Source organism: Urocampus carinirostris, chromosome 14 (genome assembly GCF_059441175.1).
Source record: "Urocampus carinirostris isolate Australia breed hairy pipefish chromosome 14, RoL_Ucar_1.0, whole genome shotgun sequence".
NCBI lineage: Eukaryota > Metazoa > Chordata > Actinopteri > Syngnathiformes > Syngnathidae > Urocampus > Urocampus carinirostris.
This window is the reverse complement of record NC_142362.1, coordinates 9,213,804-9,234,200: the sequence shown is the minus strand read 5'-3', so window position 1 is coordinate 9,234,200 and position 20,397 is coordinate 9,213,804.

The window sequence follows — 20,397 nt, the reverse complement described above, 5'->3', positions numbered from 1 at the left end:
TGAGAGGAAGAGAAAGACAAAAAAGCGAGAGGATAGAGAGACAAAAAGAGACGTGTATAAAGAAGAATAATTGGGAAAGAGAAGAAGAAATAGACAAAAAAGGGAGATAGCGAGGAGAGAAAGGGAGGATGAGAGAGAAACAGAGACAGAGATAGAAAGAGAGAAGAGTTGAAGAAAGAGATAAGGAAGAGAAATATAGAAAGAAAAAGAGTGACAAAGAAAGAGAGAAAAAAGACAAAAAGAAAGATAGTGAGAGGAAGAGAAAGACGAAAAAGCGAGAGGATAGAGAGACAAAAAGAGACGTGTATAAAGAACAATAATTGGGAAAGAGAAGAAATAGACAAAAAAGGGAGATAGTGAGGAGAGAAAGGGAGGATGAGAGAGAAACAGAGACAGAGATAGAAAGAGAGAAGAGTTGAAGAAAGAGACAAGGAAGAGAAATATAGAAAGAAAAAGAGTGACAAAGAAAGAGAGAAAAAACAGACAAAAAGAAAGATAGTGAGAGGAAGAGAAAGACAAAAAAGCGAGAGGATAGAGAGACAAAAAGAGACGTGTATAAAGAAGAATAATTGGGAAAGAGAAGAAGAAATAGACAAAAAAGGGAGATAGCGAGGAGAGAAAGGGAGGATGAGAGAGAAACAGAGACAGAGATAGAAAGAGAGAAGAGTTGAAGAAAGAGATAAGGAAGAGAAATATAGAAAGAAAAAGAGTGACAAAGAAAGAGAGAAAAAAGACAAAAAGAAAGATAGTGAGAGGAAGAGAAAGACGAAAAAGCGAGAGGATAGAGAGACAAAAAGAGACGTGTATAAAGAACAATAATTGGGAAAGAGAAGAAATAGACAAAAAAGGGAGATAGTGAGGAGAGAAAGGGAGGATGAGAGAGAAACAGAGACAGAGATAGAAAGAGAGAAGAGTTGAAGAAAGAGACAAGGAAGAGAAATATAGAAAGAAAAAGAGTGACAAAGAAAGAGAGAAAAAACAGACAAAAAGAAAGATAGTGAGAGGAAGAGAAAGACAAAAAAGCGAGAGGATAGAGAGACAAAAAGAGACGTGTATAAAGAAGAATAATTGGGAAAGAGAAGAAGAAATAGACAAAAAAGGGAGATAGCGAGGAGAGAAAGGGAGGATGAGAGAGAAACAGAGACAGAGATAGAAAGAGAGAAGAGTTGAAGAAAGAGATAAGGAAGAGAAATATAGAAAGAAAAAGAGTGACAAAGAAAGAGAGAAAAAAGACAAAAAGAAAGATAGTGAGAGGAAGAGAAAGACGAAAAAGAGGATAGAGAGACAAAACTGTGCAACCGTCAAAACGGGGACCTCAAAGAATAGCCACAGTGCCCTCTATCGGTCACCATCAACACTTAACACTCAATACAAATAGAATGACGTGGTACCTGTAATTGCACTTACTCTTCATTGTTTTATGACATTAGCAACGATTAGCCGCAGCCAGCGCCTTTTATTTAGAACGACAGTGCAGTCAATTCCTATTCTTATTGCACTTTCTGCCATAAATCATTTATCAAGCATGAGAAAAATCGAATCCTCTTTTTATGATTGATCGTCACGGAGATCATAACAATTAAAAATGGCGATTAGTCGATAATATGGCGCACGTTTTCAGTGTTTCGGGAAAAAAAAGAAAAAAGAGAGAAAGGGAGAGATAAAGAGAGATTGTGGGACAAGGAATGAGAGAAAGGGAAAAAGAGAGAGAACATGAGAAAAAAAGAGAAACACAGAGTGAGGTGGAAAAAAGAGAAAGAAAGAAATCCAAAGGGAAATAGAAAGAGAGATGGGGAAAGCAAGAGAGAGAAAGAGAGACAATAGAGAGAGAAAGAAAAAAGGAAGGGAGAGAGCAAAAGAAGGCAGAAAGACAGAGAGGGAAAAAGACAGAGGAACAAAGAAAGAAAAAAAGAGAGACAGAGAGCGAAAGAACGAGAGATAAGAGTGAGAAAAAATGGTGAAAGAGAGAGAGAAATAAGAGAAAGAGAGGAAGAGAAAAAAGAGACAGGGTGGGACAAGGAAAGGAAAGAGAGAAAGGGAAAAAGAGAGAGAAGAAAAGAGAGATGAAGAATGTGAGAAACAAAAGAGATATAAAAAGAGAAATAGTGAGAGAGGGGGAAAGAAAGAGAAAGAAAGAAAATGAAACAGAAATAGACAGAATGGCAGAAAGAGAGAAAAGGAAAGCAAGAGAGAGGGAGAAAAGAGAGAGAAAAGGACAAAAGGAAGAGGGAGCAAAAGAAGGTAAAAGACGGAGAGAAAGATACAAAGAGGTATGAAGAAAGAGAAAAAGAGAGACAGAGAGTGAAATAGAGAGAGCTATACAGTGAGAAAAAACGGAGGGGGGGAGAGAGAGAGAAAAAGAGATATGGAGAGAAAAAGATAGAGTGTGGGACAAGGAAAGAGTGTAAGGGAAAAAGAGGGAGGGAGTGAAAAGAGAGAGAGAGAACCTGAGAAACAAAAGAGATAAAAAATAAATAGTGAGAGAGGGCTAAGAGAGAGAGAGATCCAAAGATAAATTGAAAGAGAGAAAGAGAAGGTTAGAAAGAGACGGGGGCATGGCAAGAGAAAGAGAAAAGAGAGTGAAAATAAAAAAAAGGACGAGAGAGCAAAAGAAGGTAAAAAGACAGAAATAGAAAGAGACAAAGAGGAACAAAGAAAGAGAAAAAGAGAGACAGAGAGAGTGAGAGAGAGAGAGACATATAGAGTGAGAGAAAAAACAGAGAAGAGAGAGAGAAATAAGAGAAAGAAAGGGAGAGAAATAAGAGAAAGAAAGGGAGAGAAGAAGAGAGAGTGTAGGATAAGAAACAAACAACCCAAAAACAGGCCTGAAACAAAGGGATACTCCAGGTTGCATTGACAACTCCCACTGAAGGCCGGCCAGAACAGGGAGAGCCGATTCCTCGTATCCGAGAGTATGTCATGATTAAAGTAAGTGGAAATATTAAAATCAGAGAAAATAATTCATTTAAAATTGTTTTGTAGCCAATCCTTTAGATCAGGGGTGTGAAACAGGCGGCCCGCGGGCCGGATCAGGCCCCCTAAGGGATTGAATCTGGCCTGGGAGACAACGCTGAGAGAAGGGCACGAGAAAAATGAGCTGCAGGTTGAAATATGTCAACATGTTGCCAAAGCCAGGTGCTTCGCAAAGACACTGTACTTGTATTTATTTATCTCTCTCTCTCTCTTTTCCTCTCTTTTTCTCTCACTCTTTCTTTTTTCTCTTTTACTCTCTGTCTGTCTTTTTCTCTTTCTTTGTCTCTTTCTCTCTGTGTCCTTTTACCTTCTTTTGCTCTCTCTTTTACTGCTCTCTCTTGCTTTCCCCTTCTCTCTTTTTCTTGTCTTTTCTCTCCTTGTTTCTCTCTTTGGATTTCTCCCACATTTCTCTTTTTATCTCTTTTGTTTCTCACGTTTTCTCTCTCTCTCTCTCTCTTTTCCTCCATTTTTTCTCACTCTTTCATTTTCTCTTTTACTCTCTGTCTGTCTTTTTCTCTATCTCTTTCTCTCTGTCCTTTCACCTTATTTTGGTCTCTCTTTACTGCTCTCTCTTGCTTTCCCCTTCTCTCTTTTTCTTCTATTTTCTCTCCTTCTTTCTCTCCTTGGATTTCTCCCACATTTCTCTCTCTCTCTCTCTCACACACTTTTTCTCCCTTTTTTCTCACTCTTTCATTTTCTCTTTTACTCTCTGTCTGTCTTTTTCTCTATCTCTTTCTCTCTGTCCTTTCACCTTCTTTTGGTCTCTCTTTACTGCTCTCTCTTGCTTTCCCCTTCTCTCTTTTTCTTCTATTTTCTCTCCTTCTTTCTCTCTTTGGATTTCTCCCACATTTCTCTCTCTCTCTCTCTCTCTCTCTCACACACTTTTTCTCCCTTTCTCTCTTTCCTTGTTCTCCCTTTCTCTTATTTCTTTCTCTATTTTTTTCTTTCCCCTCAATCTACTTGTCCGGCCCCCGTGAGCATATTTGTTCTATTGTGTGGCCCCTAAGTTAAAGAGTTTGACACCCCTGCTTGAGATAAACTAAAAGTTTTTTCCATTTTTGGGATCTAAAAAATGTATGTGGTACTCCGAAACCGGCAAGTTCAAAAAAACTGTTATTGGTCAATCGATATTTTGCTCAAATAATATATTGATCAGCCAAATTTGCTTCAACCGGCTGGATTTTTGTTCATCTCGGGAATTTTGTACAGTCCTCTCCCAGGGTTGGGTAGGGTTACTTTAACTGGATTACTTTCGATGACTTTTGGATGACTCCAATAGCAAATATGCTAATAAAAGACGAAAGAAACTCAATATGAATAAAATGATGACTCGCAAGACGCGGTAAGCTTTCTCTCCTGGCTTTGATCTCTTTGATCTCCGGCAAAACGAACATCAAATGCCACAGAAACAAAACGAAAATAAATCCAAACAGCTTGCCAACATCATTTTTGCCGTTACTCCCCAAGTCGGCACAAAATTTAGTCATTTTATTCATATTTACCGTATTTTCCGCACTATAAGGCGCACCTAAAAGTCTTAATTTTTTTCAAAAGCTGACCATGCGGCTTATAATACAGTGCGCCTTATATATGGATCAATATTAAGTCGCAAAGTCTTGCAACTAATGAAAGCAGCCCCCGACTAGATTTTACCCCGAACGCAAAAGTAGTCCGCGGTGTATGCTGGGATTTATTTACCGGCGTTTCATTGGCTAACCAATGTGTCAATCATCATTTGAATCGATCACTATTGGCTAAAGTTATTCGGAGGTAAAGGGGGCGGATCTTTTTTATCATTTACAGGCTGGCATAGGCTAAAGGGGCCAAACAAAGCCTGCAATTGGCCGAAAAAGATGAACGTGAATAGCAAGTTGGGTTGACGGCATAGAGAAAACAGTATTTTACTTTTCTGTACTGTATTTATAAATATTTTATTCTCCTGGATTTACTACACTCATGGATATAAGAGGACCATGGTTGCACATTATTATTGAACCCAACGACTGCGGTGAGCTACTCCGGCTATATATTTTCCCAGTATCTTGTTTCAGAGTGATCTAGATGTTTCTGTGATGGGTCTTTTTTGAAATTAAACTCAATTCCAAGTGTTTATTGTCATATGCACAGTAAAGTTGCGAGCGAAAAAGAAAATAGAAACTAAGGAGTGGTTGGCATTTCTTGAATCCCAAGACATTAATCTTCCGAATGATATTTGGAACGATGCATTTGAGTGACATCGTACGGACACCGCATCCGCACGTGTCTACGACACGTATTTGCTTCTTTGCAAGCTTTGGGAGAGTTAAGGGGGAAATAAGTTGGACTGAACCATCTGACTGTTTTGTCGACGTTCCCATTGTAGCGCCTTATAATCCGGTGAGCCTTATCTAGGGAAGATATAGGACCAAAAACTATTTTTTGGGGGTGCGCCCTATAACCCGGTGCGCCCTATAGTGCGGAAAATACGGTAGTTTCTTTTGTCTTTTATTAGCATATTTGGTATTGGAGTAATCCAAAAGTAATTGAAAGTAATCCAGTGAAAGTAACCCTACCCAACTCTGTCCTCTCCTGTTCTCCTTGCAAACTGAACATTTTTAAATGATTCTCTTTTGATTTTGAGTGTCTTTTCACTATAAACTTGAAGTGTTTCACCATGATGCAGCACAGTTGAATTTGAGTAAAGTTCTGTTTTTGCACACTATTCAAAAGTGATTATTTTTCTGGAAATACCGTAAATTCCGGACTATAAGCCGCTACTTTTTTCCCTAACGTTCAACCCTGCGGCTTATTCAGTGATGCAGCCAATTTATGTAATTTTTCTAACGGCCGCTAGCGGCGCTCGAGTGTTGCTACCATTAACTGCCCTGTCAAAGCTATATTATTATTATTAAAGCTTTGAAAACTCTCTCGGTGTCCCGTCTTTCTTTGTAAATATGTGTAACCCATGTGTAATATGTATTTGCAACTGTATATTTTTGTAATGTATTTATTTGTATTTATTTTAGACACTTATTCTGATATGTTTTGCACGGGTGAACAAAAAATGAGGGGCGGAACAAACGCGGGGTGCCGAGTTTAAGTGGGGACCGCTAAAGGTAAGGGACAGACAAGGAAAGAAGAGGGGGTAAAAAGTTAAAGAAAAAGGAGTTGCCTGAGTAAATGTGTTCATCTGATATATTTCCCCCACCCTTACCTTTGGAAATATACACTTTTTTCCTTGGATTACTTTCAACGGGACCCGGACTCTGCAGGTCTGCATCAAACCTTAAGTACCGGTATCATTTTCCGTGTATTTTGCCGGCTGTGATTTTTGGACTGTGGACTTTAATGAAGGACATTTAGTTTTTAATCGCGGGACTTGAAGGGTTTGGGTTCATTTTGTGTTTGTGTTACATGTTTAAATGTGGGCGCATGCGGCTTATATACAGGTGCGGCTTGTGTATGCACAAAATAGGTTTTCCTCTTAAAATGTGGCGGGTGCGGCTTACAATCAGGTGCGCTCTAATTTTGTGTCTACGTTGACTGGATCCACTCCTCTGTCCATGTCAAAATTTCAGCAGAATCCTTCTCTTCACATTTCATTTTTCCGCAGAATATTTCTTCAAGTGAACACTTTGCGCGAACAATTTTCATAACAAGCTTTTTGAAAAGCACCGCTCGACTTAAAAGGAGTTCTCTTGTTTTTATCCGACGCCGGCGCTAAATCCCTTGTTCGAAAGCCCCCACCGGGGGCCACGCGGGATAAAGCGGCCCCAGACTGAGAGGAAAATTCACTCTGCCGAGGAGTGGAACTAAGGCTGTTTTTACTGTGATGATTGGGAGTGAGCTTAGCGCCTCCATGTTTAACGGTGTGAAAGGTTGAACTTGGGAAAATGCACGTATGTGGATGTTTGGTTCTTTTCGGAGGGGCGGATAATATATGATTAACTCGTACTTGACCAGTGTTCTCGTTTGCCCGCGTCCCTGCGTCCTAGACGCGTCATTTTTGCTGGGGACGCATAGTGTCAAGTCAACGTGCGTCCCCGGGACGAAACTTTTTTTGACGCAAAATTGTCATTTTTACCCGATTACATTTTTTTAAAACAAAGATTTACCGCACTCCAAACTTTTCGTCAGGCAGATCCGCCATTGTTGTTTTGGTCTCGCGGTTCGTGTTTTCGTCTGCACGCCGATCTCGCCAAACGAGATCTCGTCGTCATTGTTGTGGTGGTTGTCGTCGAGTAAGGGAGAAGGTTAAGTATGCCTCCGAAAAAACAGTTAGTTAAGGTGAAAATCTACACAAAATTGGTAATTTCTTCAGTGTCGGTAATAAGTCGAAACCTAATGCAGAAAGTGGTAACAACGGCAATAATTCCGGCACGAAAAAACGGCGGAGAAATTCTTCGGAAGATCGCGAAGGCAAGGAAAACACGTGTGTCAAAGCCAACGATTCGACGAAAGAAAACAAACAAAAGAATACTCCTAGCAAGGACTTTTCTGCCAAAATGGACTCAACTAGCCTGCCTAAACAGAATTGTGAAAGAAAATGAATGCATTAGTTGTATAGATATATAACCAAGTATTACAGTTTAACTGTACTGGTCAGGTGTATCGACATTTCGTTCTGTGTGCAAATTCTATTCTATTCTATTCTAATCTCATCTCATCTCATCTCATCAGCCGTACCGCTTACCCTCATTAGGGTCGCGGGGGGGCTGGAGCCCATCCCAGCCATCTCCGGGCAGTGGGCAGGGGACACCCTGAACTGGTTGCCAGCCAATCGCAGGGCACACAGGGACAGACAACTCGCTCGCTCATTCACACCTAGGGACAATTTGGACCGGCCAATTCACCTGAAATGCATGTTTTTGGAACGTGGGAGGAAACCGGAGTGCCCGGAGGAAACCCACGCAAGCACGGGGAGAACATACAAACTCCGCACTTTTCCTTTAAACCAGTGGTGGTTATAACTCCTTCATCACTTTTGTAGAAGGTGCTCGAGGAGGAGGGAGTGATGCTAGAAGCCATTCTCTGCACACACAAGCATTGGTGAGATTAACAAAAATATTTTGAACATTTAAGAAAAAACACATCAGTAGTACAGTGTTTCTAGTTTGCCCGCGTCCCTGCGTCCTAGACGCATCATTTTTGCTGGGGACGCGTCGTGTCAAATCAACGTGCGTCCCAGGGACGCAACTTTTTGGACACAAAATTGACAGTATTACCCAATTATTTTTTTCAACAATGATTTACCGCACTCCAAACTTTTCGTCAGGCAGATCCGCCATTGTTGTTTTGGTCTCGCGGTTCGGGTTTTCGTATGCACGCCGATCTCGGCAAACGAGATCTCGTTGCTCAGAGATGACGTCATTGTTGTGGGGGTTGTCGTCGAGTTAAGGTGAAAATCAACACAAAATTGGTAATTTCTTCAGTGTCAGTAATAAGTCGAAACATAATGCAGAAAGTGATAACAACGGCAATCATTCCGGCACGAAAAAAACGGCGGAGAAATTCTTCGGAAGATCGCGAAGGCAAGGAAAACACGTGTGTCGAAGCCAACGATTCGACGAAAGAAAACAAACAAAAGAATACTCCTTAGCAAGGACTTTTCTGCCAAAATGGACTCAATTATATTCCTGGTGACGCTATGAGGAGGATGATAATGGATTGGACCTTGAGAAGGCATTACAACTGTGGCGGGACAGCAAACCACGAAGAGTATATGAACTGAAAAATCTGAAGTGATAACTGCTTTGTATTACCTAAACTGATGATTAAAACTGAATGAATATATAGATTTATATTATATATTTGTCACTGATTTACAACCGCGATAACACTAAATTTTGGGGACCCATAAATCTCTGTTGGGACCCATAGATTTTTGATCACTTTTGTTTTATTGAAATTCCTGCTGAAATATGTTGTTTAGTTTTTGTGCAAGTGTCCTGCAATGCTGAGTCCAACAGTGCCACCTGCTGGTATGGGGTAAGGTTAGGTTTGGCTTTTGATCTTGTGACCGGAAGGCGGATGCCGTTGGCAGTCTACGGCGCGCTGCTAACGGTAAGACGCGATCTTTTGGTGCTCCGCAAAAAGTGAATTTTAAACATTAAAACCACAGCTGACAAATCTTTCAACATGCACAGTAATGTGATTGATGTTGTCAAGCTGTTTGGATTTATTTTCCTTTTGTTTCTGTCGCCTTTTATATTAGTTTGGCCGGACGTTGCATGTTGTGCTAAAATGCTAATTCCCCTTATAGAGATCAAAGCCAGCAGACAAGCTTACCACGAGTTGTGTTGTGACTCATTTATTTGCAGGTAAATTGTACCCGTTTTTATACTCGTTATTGTTATTATTTCTATTTTCTCATATATATATATATAAAGGATGATGTTGGTTAAAATTCAGTTTAAAGAAAAATATGTTGATTGTAAACGTTCTAAAACCACTATACGATCTCTTGTTAAAAGTATCTTGTTAAAATGGATGTAAAAATGTATTGTGATGGTTGATATTCTAAAATGTATTTTATGTAAACTGAAAAGAAAGCTTTTTGATATGTTTTGGGCAGTCTACAACGAGCTGCCAACGAGATCAAATCCAGCAGAGAAGCTTACGTGTTGTGTTGTGACTCATTCGTTTGCAGCAACTGTAATAAAAACCTCATCATCCTGTCCAGCGTGAATGTGGATCTTTGGTGGGACGGGTACACCGCGGTTACATATACAGGTTGCATTTGTTGAGTTTAATGAAGTTTTTTTCACAGAGAAGGCTTGAGGTCAATGCGGCATAGACAGAGAGGGATGTTTACAGAAAACAGCGAGAACGGGGACAAGGGCTGACGCAGGAAAAGCAGACATTGTTTGGAGAAGTTGTTCTGATAAGCTTTGTTGTTGTGAGTTTTTTTAGACGTGGCGGCGCCCTTCGGCGGGGAGGTGGTGAAGCTGGCATCCGGCCCGCCCATGGGAGGAGTCAGCACGCCCCGTGGGAGGAGTTAGCACGCCCTATAGGAGGAGCCAACAGCCCGACTTGTGAAAAGATTTTCAGAAGACAGAACTTCAGAAGACGAGAGAATAGATGGGAGATCGAGAATGAGAGGGAGGCTCGACGAAGACTAATTAGACCAGGGGTGTCCAACTCATTTGAACTCGGGGGCCGCACGATAGAACAAACATTCTGTCAGGGGCCGGAGAAGTAGATTAAAGAGAAAGAAAAACAGAGATGAAGAAATAAGAGAAAAGGAGAGAGGGTGGGACAGAGAAAGAAAAAGAGAGGGAGAGAGCGTGAGAAACAAAAGAGGTAAAAAGTCGTGAGAGAGGGGGAAAAGAAAGGGAGAGGAAGAAAGAAATCCAAAGAGAAATAGAAAGACAAAAGGAGAGAAAAGAGAAAAGAAGGTGCGATGGGTAGGAAGAGAGAAAGAGAAAAGAGGGAAAAGGAAAAAAGGAAGTTAGAGCAAAATAAGTTAAAAAGACACAGAGAGAGTAAGAGACAAAGAGCAACAAAGGAAGAGAAAAAGAGAGACAGAGAGAGTGAAAGAGACAGAGTGGGAGAAAAAGGGTGGAAAGGAAAGAGAGAGAGGAAGAGAGAGAGAGAGATACAAGTACAGTGTCTTTGTGAGAGGCACCTGGCTTTGGCAACATCAAGTGGACATATTGCAACCTGCAGCTTGTTTTTCTCTTGCGCTTCTCTGAGTGTTGTCTCACGGGCCGGATTCAATCCCTTAGCGGGCCTGACCCGGCCTGCGGGCCGCCTGATTGACACCCCTGATCTAAAGGATTGGCTACAAAACAATTTTAAGTGAATTGACACCTGTGAATTAGACTAATTCGACAGTAATTCGGCTAAATTTGATGGAATTCACTTAGTTAAATACTTTAAAAAAATAAATCTGCCCCTGTGTGGAAATGCCAGTCTCTTGCCCATGTTTTCCCTAAATTAAGAAAAGAGCATGCATTGTTGGGTGAATGAAGGTTATGTTTGGTTAATGGAGATAACTAATTCGAACGTTTTGGTAAACGATACATTTTTAATTGTTTTTTCCCTAACGCTGCTTAGCGCTTCAGTTATCGCAGGTTCACTGCTTCTCAGACTTTCATTGTGCATTGTGTTCTGCATTCTGATTGGCTAAACAGAGGAAGATGCTTTCTATCGCCGACAATTTTGGTACTATCCACCCGCTAAACCTGCTCTTTGGCGATACTTAGTGGATCCGTGCCGCTTTTTTCAAAAAATATTAGATTTTTGTATGATTTTGTATTGTTGAAAGGTAAATGCAGTTTTCCATGACTGTGACAAGTGGTTCCAGTCCTTGATTCATAAAGTTGTGCGATAAACAGGAAATTATTTAAAAAAAAAACCTGAATTTGACAGGACAGACGCTACCCAATTTACGAACATTCAAGTTACGAACAACAATACATATGCAAACTTTTTGGGATGTTGAAAAATATCAAGAAATTGCAAGTTACATCTTGTATTGTGTGCACCTTTTTCCGAGTACAGGACAGTACTGTAGTACTCTTTTCTGCCACTACCAGTGTGTGGCGCTGTGAGAGGTCACCCAGCATCCACCCTCAACAAGAAACCCAACTTCGTATGTAAACATTCTATACTATCTCCAGCGCCCTAAGAACTTTGACGTTTTTATTGTTTAATATCTCGTGCATCCATTCAATATGGTTGGTGTAAAGAAGAGGCGAACAGTTTGTTTTAAAATGAAAGTGGAGTAAGAAAGTTTGATGCGGTTGAGAAAATGGTTGGAACGCTTTTTTTTTTTTTCGGCCACTCTAACACAGAGGAGGACCCTTGAAGCTCATCTTCCAAAAGTAAGTCAAACTCAACTTTATCTTTATGGAGCATATTATTTTATGAAATGTTTATTTTTTTAGTAAAAAACAATAGTTTATTTATAGACGCCTTAAACCTACTTATATAAGGCGCACCAGGTTATTGGGCGCACCCCCAAAAAATAGTTTTTGGTCCTATTTTTTCCATACATAAGGCGCACCGGATTATAAGGCGCTACAATGGGAACGTGGACAAAACAGTCAGATAGTTCAGTCCAACTTATTACCCCCTTAACATTCCCAAAGCTTGCAAAGAAGCAAATACGTGTCGTACGATGTGTCCGTACGATGTCACTCAAATGCATCGTTCCAATTATCATTCGGAAGGTTAGATTCTTGGGATTCAAGAGATGCCAACCATTCCTTAGTTTCTATTTTCTTTTTCGCTCGTCAATTTACTGTATATATGACAATAAACACTTGGAATTGAGTTTAATTTAAAAATAGACGCTCCATTCCATCCATTATCTGCACCGCTTATCACAGAAACATCGAGTTCAGTCGGAAACAAGAAACAGGGATAATATAGAAAGCCGGAGTAGCTCACCAAAGTCGTTGTGTTCATAATAATGTGCAGCTGTGGTCCTCTTATATCTGTGAGTTTAGTAAATCCAGAAGAATAAAATATTTACAAATACAAAATAGTAAAAAAATGCTTTCTGTATGCCGTCAGCCACGTGCTATACGCATTCATCTTTTTCGGCCAATTGCAGGCTTTGTTTTGCTGTTTAAGCCAATGCCAGCCTGTAAATGATAAAAAGGATCCGCCCCCTTTACCTCCGAATAACTTTAGCCAATAGTGACTGATTCAAATGATGATTGACACATTGGTTAGCCAATGAAACGCCGGTAAATAAATCCCAGCATACACCGCGGACTACTTGGCGTTCGGGGGAAAATCGAAAATCGAGTTGGAAAACTTAATATTGATCCTTAAATAAGGCGCACTGTATTATAAGGCGCATGGTCAGCTTTTGAAAAAAATAAAGGCTTTTAGGTGCGCCTTATAGTGCGGAAAATACGGTACTTGCGCCTGAAAATCAGGTTTGTTCTCGAGTTTTATATAAATAAAAAAATGTTTCTACTTTGTTGGTCCTGTCCCCCATTAACTCAAGGGTTTATGGTAATGTGGCAAGTGGGAGGGCTTAAAAAGTCGAATTTCTCCAAAATCCCGAATCAGAAACGCAACATTTAAGAAGCAAACAAGCTTCACACCTGTGAGGGGAACGGCGAAGATGGCATGCTCTAATGTTTGACAACGCAGCTTAGCAAAAAACATTAGTAATTCTCGCGCGATGGCCGACAGCCAAATGCTATTTTTCTTCACTGTGTGAGTCGGGGATGTCGCTTCCGATTTGACAGCTCATTCGTCAGCCCTTTACGCTTCCGGTAGCCGTCTTCGTCTCACTTTCCCGACATGCGAAGCCTCCACCTGTCTTCTCAGGTGGAAACATCACCCACAATGCAACGGGCCTAACGTGCAAGGAAACCAGGCACAGAGAAACAAACGGGGAGACCGGAGCTCGCTTGGTTTCTTTTGGATTATAGAAGGGGTTTCAAACTCAATTGACTTGGGGTTGTGTAGGGTTACTTTAACTGGATTACTTTCAATTACTTTTGGATTACTCCAATACCAGATATGCCAATAAAAGACAAAATCAACTAAATATGAATACAATGATGACTCACAACACGCGGTAAGCTTACTCTCCTGGCTTTGATCTCTTTGATCTCCGGCAAAACGAACATAAAATGCAAACAGGGTTGGGTAGGGTTACTTTAACTTGATTACTTTCAAGTACTTTTGGATTACTCCAATACCAAATTTGCTAATAAAAGACAAAATAAACTAAATATGAATCAAATGATGACTCACAACACGTGGTAAGCTTTCTCTCCTGGCTTTGATCTCTTTGATCTCCGGCAAAACGAACATCAAATGCGACAGAAACAAAATGAAAATAAATCCAAACAGCTTTATATTTAGTATTTTTGCTTTTCAGTCAAATCAAGATTGTTTTTAATGTAGTTTTTACCACTAGGAGGCGCTAAACAGGGTTGGGTAGGGTTACTTTAACTTGATTACTTTCAAGTACTTTTGGATTACTCCAATACCAAATATGCTAATAAACGACAAAATAAACTAAATATGAATAAAAAGATGACTCACAACACGTGGTAAGCTTTCTCTCCTGGCTTTGATCTCTTTGATCTCCGGCAAAACGAACATAAAATGCGACAGAAACAAAATGAAAATAAATCCAAACAGCTTGCCAACATCATTTTTGCCGTTCCATGTGTTCCGTTCCACAAAATTTAGTCATTTTATTCATATTGAGTTTCTTTTGTCTTTTATTAGCATATTTGGTATTGGAGTAATCCAAAAGTAATTGAAAGTAATCAAGTTAAATTAACCCTACCCAACCCTGGTCTTGGGCAAGTACAGCCTGCGCTCAGTCGTTTAGCCCGAGCTGCCACTTGTTTCCTAATTAGTTCTCCTCCTATTTAAACACGTCATTCTCATTCATTCTTTGTCAGTTCGTCAGTGAACCTCCGCACAAGCAAAGCAAGCACTTTTTGATTCTGGCTCCTCTCTGCCCCCCCCCCTGTTCTTGTTTCCTGCTCGTCTGTCCCTGGCTTCCCGATCGTCTCCGGTTATCTGACTCATCCCGATCTCTGACCACGCTGCGTCTCCCTTGCCCCGCTTCCCGACTGCTTCCGATCTCCGACCACGCAGCGTTCTTGGTATGAGGAGATTGTAGTCTTGTTGAGGGAGTATTTTGAGCAGAGTACTAAGACAATTCAACACCATGGAGCGTGAGACTGGAGTATTGATAGCAGAGGGTGGGTAATGATGATCGGGAGCACCTGGACAGGGGAGTGGAAAGGAAGACTGGAAAATGGGGAAATGCTGCTATGCTGCTTTACACTGTCCAATAACTTAGAGCGGGGATGTCAAACATGCACCCTGCGGGCTGGATCAGGCCCCAAACAGATTGAATCCAGCCAGCAAAACGACTCACAAACCAACGGTAGCTGTATTTCGCTGGTTCGCGCCTCGGCCGAGTCATACCAAAGACTTATAACATTGGTAAAATGGCGGCGCCCTCTGTTGGCTGCGGCTGCATCGGCTCGCTACAACGGGTCAGGTGTATCGACATTTCGTTCTGTGTACATTGTTACACAGAATGACAATACAAAGGAAATTATTATTATTATTATTATTATTTCTTCTTCTCGTTTTGCTCTTTTGGTTTCTTTAAATCTTCTATCTTTAAATTCTTTAAATCCAAACAGCTTGCCAACATCATTTTTGACGTTCCATGTATTCCGTTACTCCCCAAGCCTGCACAAAACTTATTAATTTTATTCATATTTAGTTTCTTTTGTCTTTTATTAGCATATTTGGTATTGGAGTAATCCAAAAGTCATTGAAAGTAATCAAGTTAAAGTAACCCTACCCAACCCTGATTCTCAAACATTGTTTTTGCAAATTCCCTACAAAAAAAAGAGAGCGGAATTTGTTTCACTAAGAATTAAGAATAAAAAAATCAATCAGTAATAAATGAATACATAACAGCATTTGTACAACCTTTTCATGGCCAAATTCAAGGACTTTCAAGGCTAATTTTTCAATTTCTCCAGTACCATTAAAATAGTAAATCCAGTGTGAATCATGTACATTGCAGATCCACAAATATATCTGCGATTTACATATACAATGTAATTTTGTGTGTGCATTTATCAAGACCCGTCTTTAGAAGGTCTTGGCCAAATAATGTTAAGAAAAAAACTAAAGATTACAGTCCGAAGGATTTTATACATTTGACTATAAGGGATTTTATACGATTGAATACAAGTTACATTTATTGAATGTAATGAAGATTTTCACAGAGAAGGCTTAAGTTCAATGACAGGTCACGCTGATCCGAATGTGGAATGTTTTGTTTAGTTCTGTTGATAACAGAACTTTTACGCAGCAAGGCAGGCATTGTTTGGAGAAGTTGTTTTGAGAAACGCTCTGCTGTTGTGAGTTTTTCAGACATCGCGACGCTCTTCTCCGAGATGGTGGACCCTACTTGGGGGGCTTTCCTGGCACACCCATGGTAGGAGCCGGCACACCAGCTTGTGGAAAATACGTGGGCAGAGGAAGAAAGGCGGAAGAAGATCGAGATAGAAGACTTGACAGACACTCGAGCGACACTAATTCGGTGGAGTTCACTTAGTTAAATTGTTTAAGAAATTAAATCTGCCCCCGTGTGAAAATGTCTGCTATTCTTGCCCATCTTTTCCCACCAAGAAACGAGCGCGCATTGTTAGGAGAATGTCGGTTGTGTTTGGTTAATGGAGTCAGATAACTAATTCGAACAATTTGGTAAACGGTCCATTTTAATCGTTTAATTCCTAACAAGTCCTTTACAGTAGATGGCGATAATGCCCCGCTGGTTTACCTCTTCCTGATGAATTGGCACTGTCTCACTTCTGTTTAAGAGAGACCACATCTCATTTTATTGTGATTTTGTAGGTTTTATTTCCAATTTCTGCCCATAATAAAGGGTCCCAAGAGAGTTAATGATAAAGGAGAGGAAAAGTAAAAAACAGTGGCAACAACAATTAAGTCAAAGAAGGAAATGATTGTGAAATATGAAAAAAAAGTGTGCGAGTCTCTGCCATCGAAACGATCCTGGAAGGTAGAGTAAATGGTTTAAAAATGCGTTCTTTTTTTAGCTTCTTACTAATGTATATTTTTCATTATCTACATATTTGAATAATTATTGGTGTTTAGATACACTATTAATATGTTCTAATGTCTTTTGGGATAGGGCTTTTTTAAAGCAGTTTTAGGAGGTGGCTTATATGCACTCTCTGCTTGGCGCTCGGCATTAGGGGTTGGAATTAGGGGGTTTGGTCACCTGATGACTCCCAACACATCAGTTGGGTTGAGCGAGGGGGCTGGGAATCCGCTCCTCTGTATCAATCTCCCAGAAAGTGTCAGGAATGTGTTCCTGACTCTAGCCACCTCCCACTAGGACGCAGGCGGCCCGCGGGCTAGATCAGGCCCGCTAAGGGATTGAATCCAGCCCGCGAGACAACACTCAGAGAAGCGCAAGAGAAAAACAAGCTGCAGGTTGAAATATGTCAATTTGATGTTGCCAAAGCCAGGTGCCTCGAACAAAGACACTGTTCCTGTATTTATTTTCTCTCTCTTTCTTTTCCACCCATTTTCTCCCACTCTGTCTCTTTCACTCTCTGTGTCTCTCTTTTTCTCTTCCTTTGTTGATCTTTGTCTCTTTCTCTGTGTCTTTTAACCGTTTTTGCTCTAACTTCCTTTTTTTCCTTTTCTCTCTTTTCATACCCTTTGCGCTTTCTTTTCTCTTTACTCTCCTTCTGTCTTTCTATTTCTCTTTGGATTTCTTTCTTCCTCTCCCTTTCTTTTCCCCCTCTCTCACGAGGCTTTTAACTAGGACAAAAAAGTACGATCACATAACACCGATTATGGCTAACCTGCATTGGCTCCCAGTTAGCCAAAGATGTGACTTCAAAGTTCTCTTAGTATTGTACAAAATCATACATGGACTTGCTCCCTCTTATCTTTCAGATCTGATTTGCCCCTATGTCCCGGTCCGAAGCCTACGATCTGAGAGTGCTGGTCTTCTGATGATCCCGAGAGCAAAGAAGTCTTCTGCTGGTTCGAGAGCGTTCTCCATCCGGGCACCGGTGCTGTGGAATGCTCTTCCCCCTGAGATTCGATCTGCAACCTCAGTGGAAATGTTTAAATCTAAACTTAAAACTCACTTCTACTCCATTGCATACGAATAACCTACTCCTCTTGTCGGTTGAAAATAGTTTGTGTAATATAGTGTAACAATCTGTGAAGCCCTTTGAGACTCTTCGTGATTTAGGGCTATACAAATAAAAATGACTTGACTTGACTTGACTTTGGTTTCTCACGCTCTCTCCCTCTTTCTTTCTTTGTCCCGCGCTCTTTCCTTTTCCCTCCCTCTTTCTCTTATTTCTTCATCTTTTTTTTTCTCTTTATTCTACTAGTCCGGCCCCCGACAGAATGTTTGTTCTGTCGTGTGGCCCCCAAGTTAAAGAGTTTGACACCCCTGCACTAGAGGGATATGGCTCTGGTATATATATATATATATATATATAGATAGATACTTTATTCATCCAGGTGATTGATAGATAGATAGATAGATACTTTATTCATCCAGGTGATAGATAGATACTTTATTCATCCAGGTGATAGATAGCTAGATACTTTATTCATCCAGGTGATAGATAGATACTTTATTCATCCAGGTGATAGATAGCTAGATACTTTATTCATCCAGGTGATAGATAGATAGATAGATAGATAGATAGATAGATAGATAGTGTTGTACTAAATATATATATATATTTTATGAAGTAATATGCTCTATAAAGATAAATAAAGTTAAGTTTATCTTACTTGTGGAAGATGGGCATCAAGAGTTAGGATACTTCCATTTTCTCAACCGTATCAATCTTTCTTATTCCACTTTCATTTCAAAAGAAACTTCTCGCCTCTTCTTTACACTTTACACCAACCATATTGAATGGATGAACGAGATATTAAACAATAAAAATGTCACAGTTCTTAGCACACTGGAGATACAGGATAGGAAGAGAACTCGGAAGAGGATTTCTTCTTCTGGGTGGATGCTGGGTGAGCTCTGACAGCGCCACACGTCGGTAGTGGTGGAAAGAAACACTACAGTACTGTCCTCTACTCGGAGAAAGGTGCACACAATACAAAATCTAACTTACGGCAATGCCAGGATAATTTTTTGACATCCCGAAAGAAAATGTTCCAAACTACCGTCGAATGGTCGTAAGTAGGGGAGCGTCTGTATACGGTACTTGAAGCCGTGTTGGTTTTGCTGCTCAAAAGTTAAATATATTCTACCATCTCTGCTTCAAACTGCACGATCCTTTCGTCTGAAAAATTTGAGTATTGGGATTTCTCCTTAATTTGGGTCGCAGTTTAGGGTGCTTTGGTGGGTCCTGAAGTCAGACCAGTTAAGAACCGCTGCTCTAACTACTATCGGTTTAAACGTCCCGGTGGGATTGCAGCCAATTATTCTTATCGCTGAACAGATGTTTTTGTGGCAGACGCGCGATGATGCTAAAATCGAGCGATAAGCAACACAATGACGACTAATCCTTTATTAATTTGCCGCCTTTGTTAATCCTAATGTTTCCCGGTGGTAAACAGTTGTGCACGTTCTGCTTTTTGAAGGGGAGTACAGTAGAAAACAAACATGACGTTGATCTCCTTCCCTGGGGTCTCTTTCCGAGAACTTTCCATCTCCTCCGCTGACTGAGTGCCTGGGGGCATGCTTGTTGTTTGTGGATTGCAAAAGTGGACTTTTGATGTGAAATCGGCAGCTTTTTGGTTCTTATCGACCGTGGTTAGCGTTTGATATGCAAAGATAATCACCGACGGCTCCGGAGGAGGAAACACAGCAAGTACTGGGGAGTATAGCGACTGAAATGGTAATACCTAGGATTTTTATCAGTGGAATTGAGAGTAAGAGATGATTACTAATCAGGGTTGGGTAGGATTACTTTAACTGGATTACTTTCAATTACTTTTGGATTACTCCAATACCAAATATGCTAATAAAAGACAAAAGAAACTAAATATGAATGAAATTACTATATTTTGTGCAGGCTTGGGGAGTAACGGAATACATGGAACGGCAAAAATGATGTTAACAAGCTGTTAGGGTTAGGTAGGGTTACTTTAACTTGATTACTTTCAATTACTTTTGGATTACTCCAATACCAAATACGCTAATAAAAGACAAAAGAAACCAAATACGGATAAAATGACTCAATTTTGTGCAGGCTTGGGGAGTAACGGAATACACGGAAAGGCAAAAATGATGTTGGCAAGCTGTTTGGATTTATTTCCATTTTGTTTCTGTCGCATTTGATGTTAGTTTTGCCGGAGATCAAAGCCAGGAGAGAAAGCTTACCACGTGTTGTGAGTCATCATTGTATTCATATTTATTTTCTTTTGTCTTTTATTAGCATATTTGGTATTGGAATAATCCAAAAGTAATTGAAATGAATCCAGTTACTAATCAACAGTGTGGGGCATATTTCTAATCAAACTATAATGATTAAATATGTTCACGATTTGTAGGTAAAAGAGTGTTAACAACAAAAAAAAACTAAAATTGTGTTTACTTTAAAAGATGTGGGTGCATTGAAACCGGACAGGACATTATTAACCGATAGTGACAACGATGAACAGTGCATTATGGTAAAACTGGCATCCTATTCAATCAGGTGTCCAATATTGAAGACAATAAACTTACGAATGAGATTCCAGACAATCGTTTGTAAGTTGCTTCAGTGCTATATTTTCTATGTTTAAGGCTTATGTAAGTACGTTTAATGCTTGTATAAGTAATCTGTATTGTTTTGTACTAAAAAATAAACATTTCATAAAATAACATGCTCTATAAAGATAAATAAAGTTAAGTTTAACTTACTTTTGGAAGATGACCTTCAAGAGTTAGGCGCCCTCGTCCTCCGTGGTAGAAAGTGGCCGGAG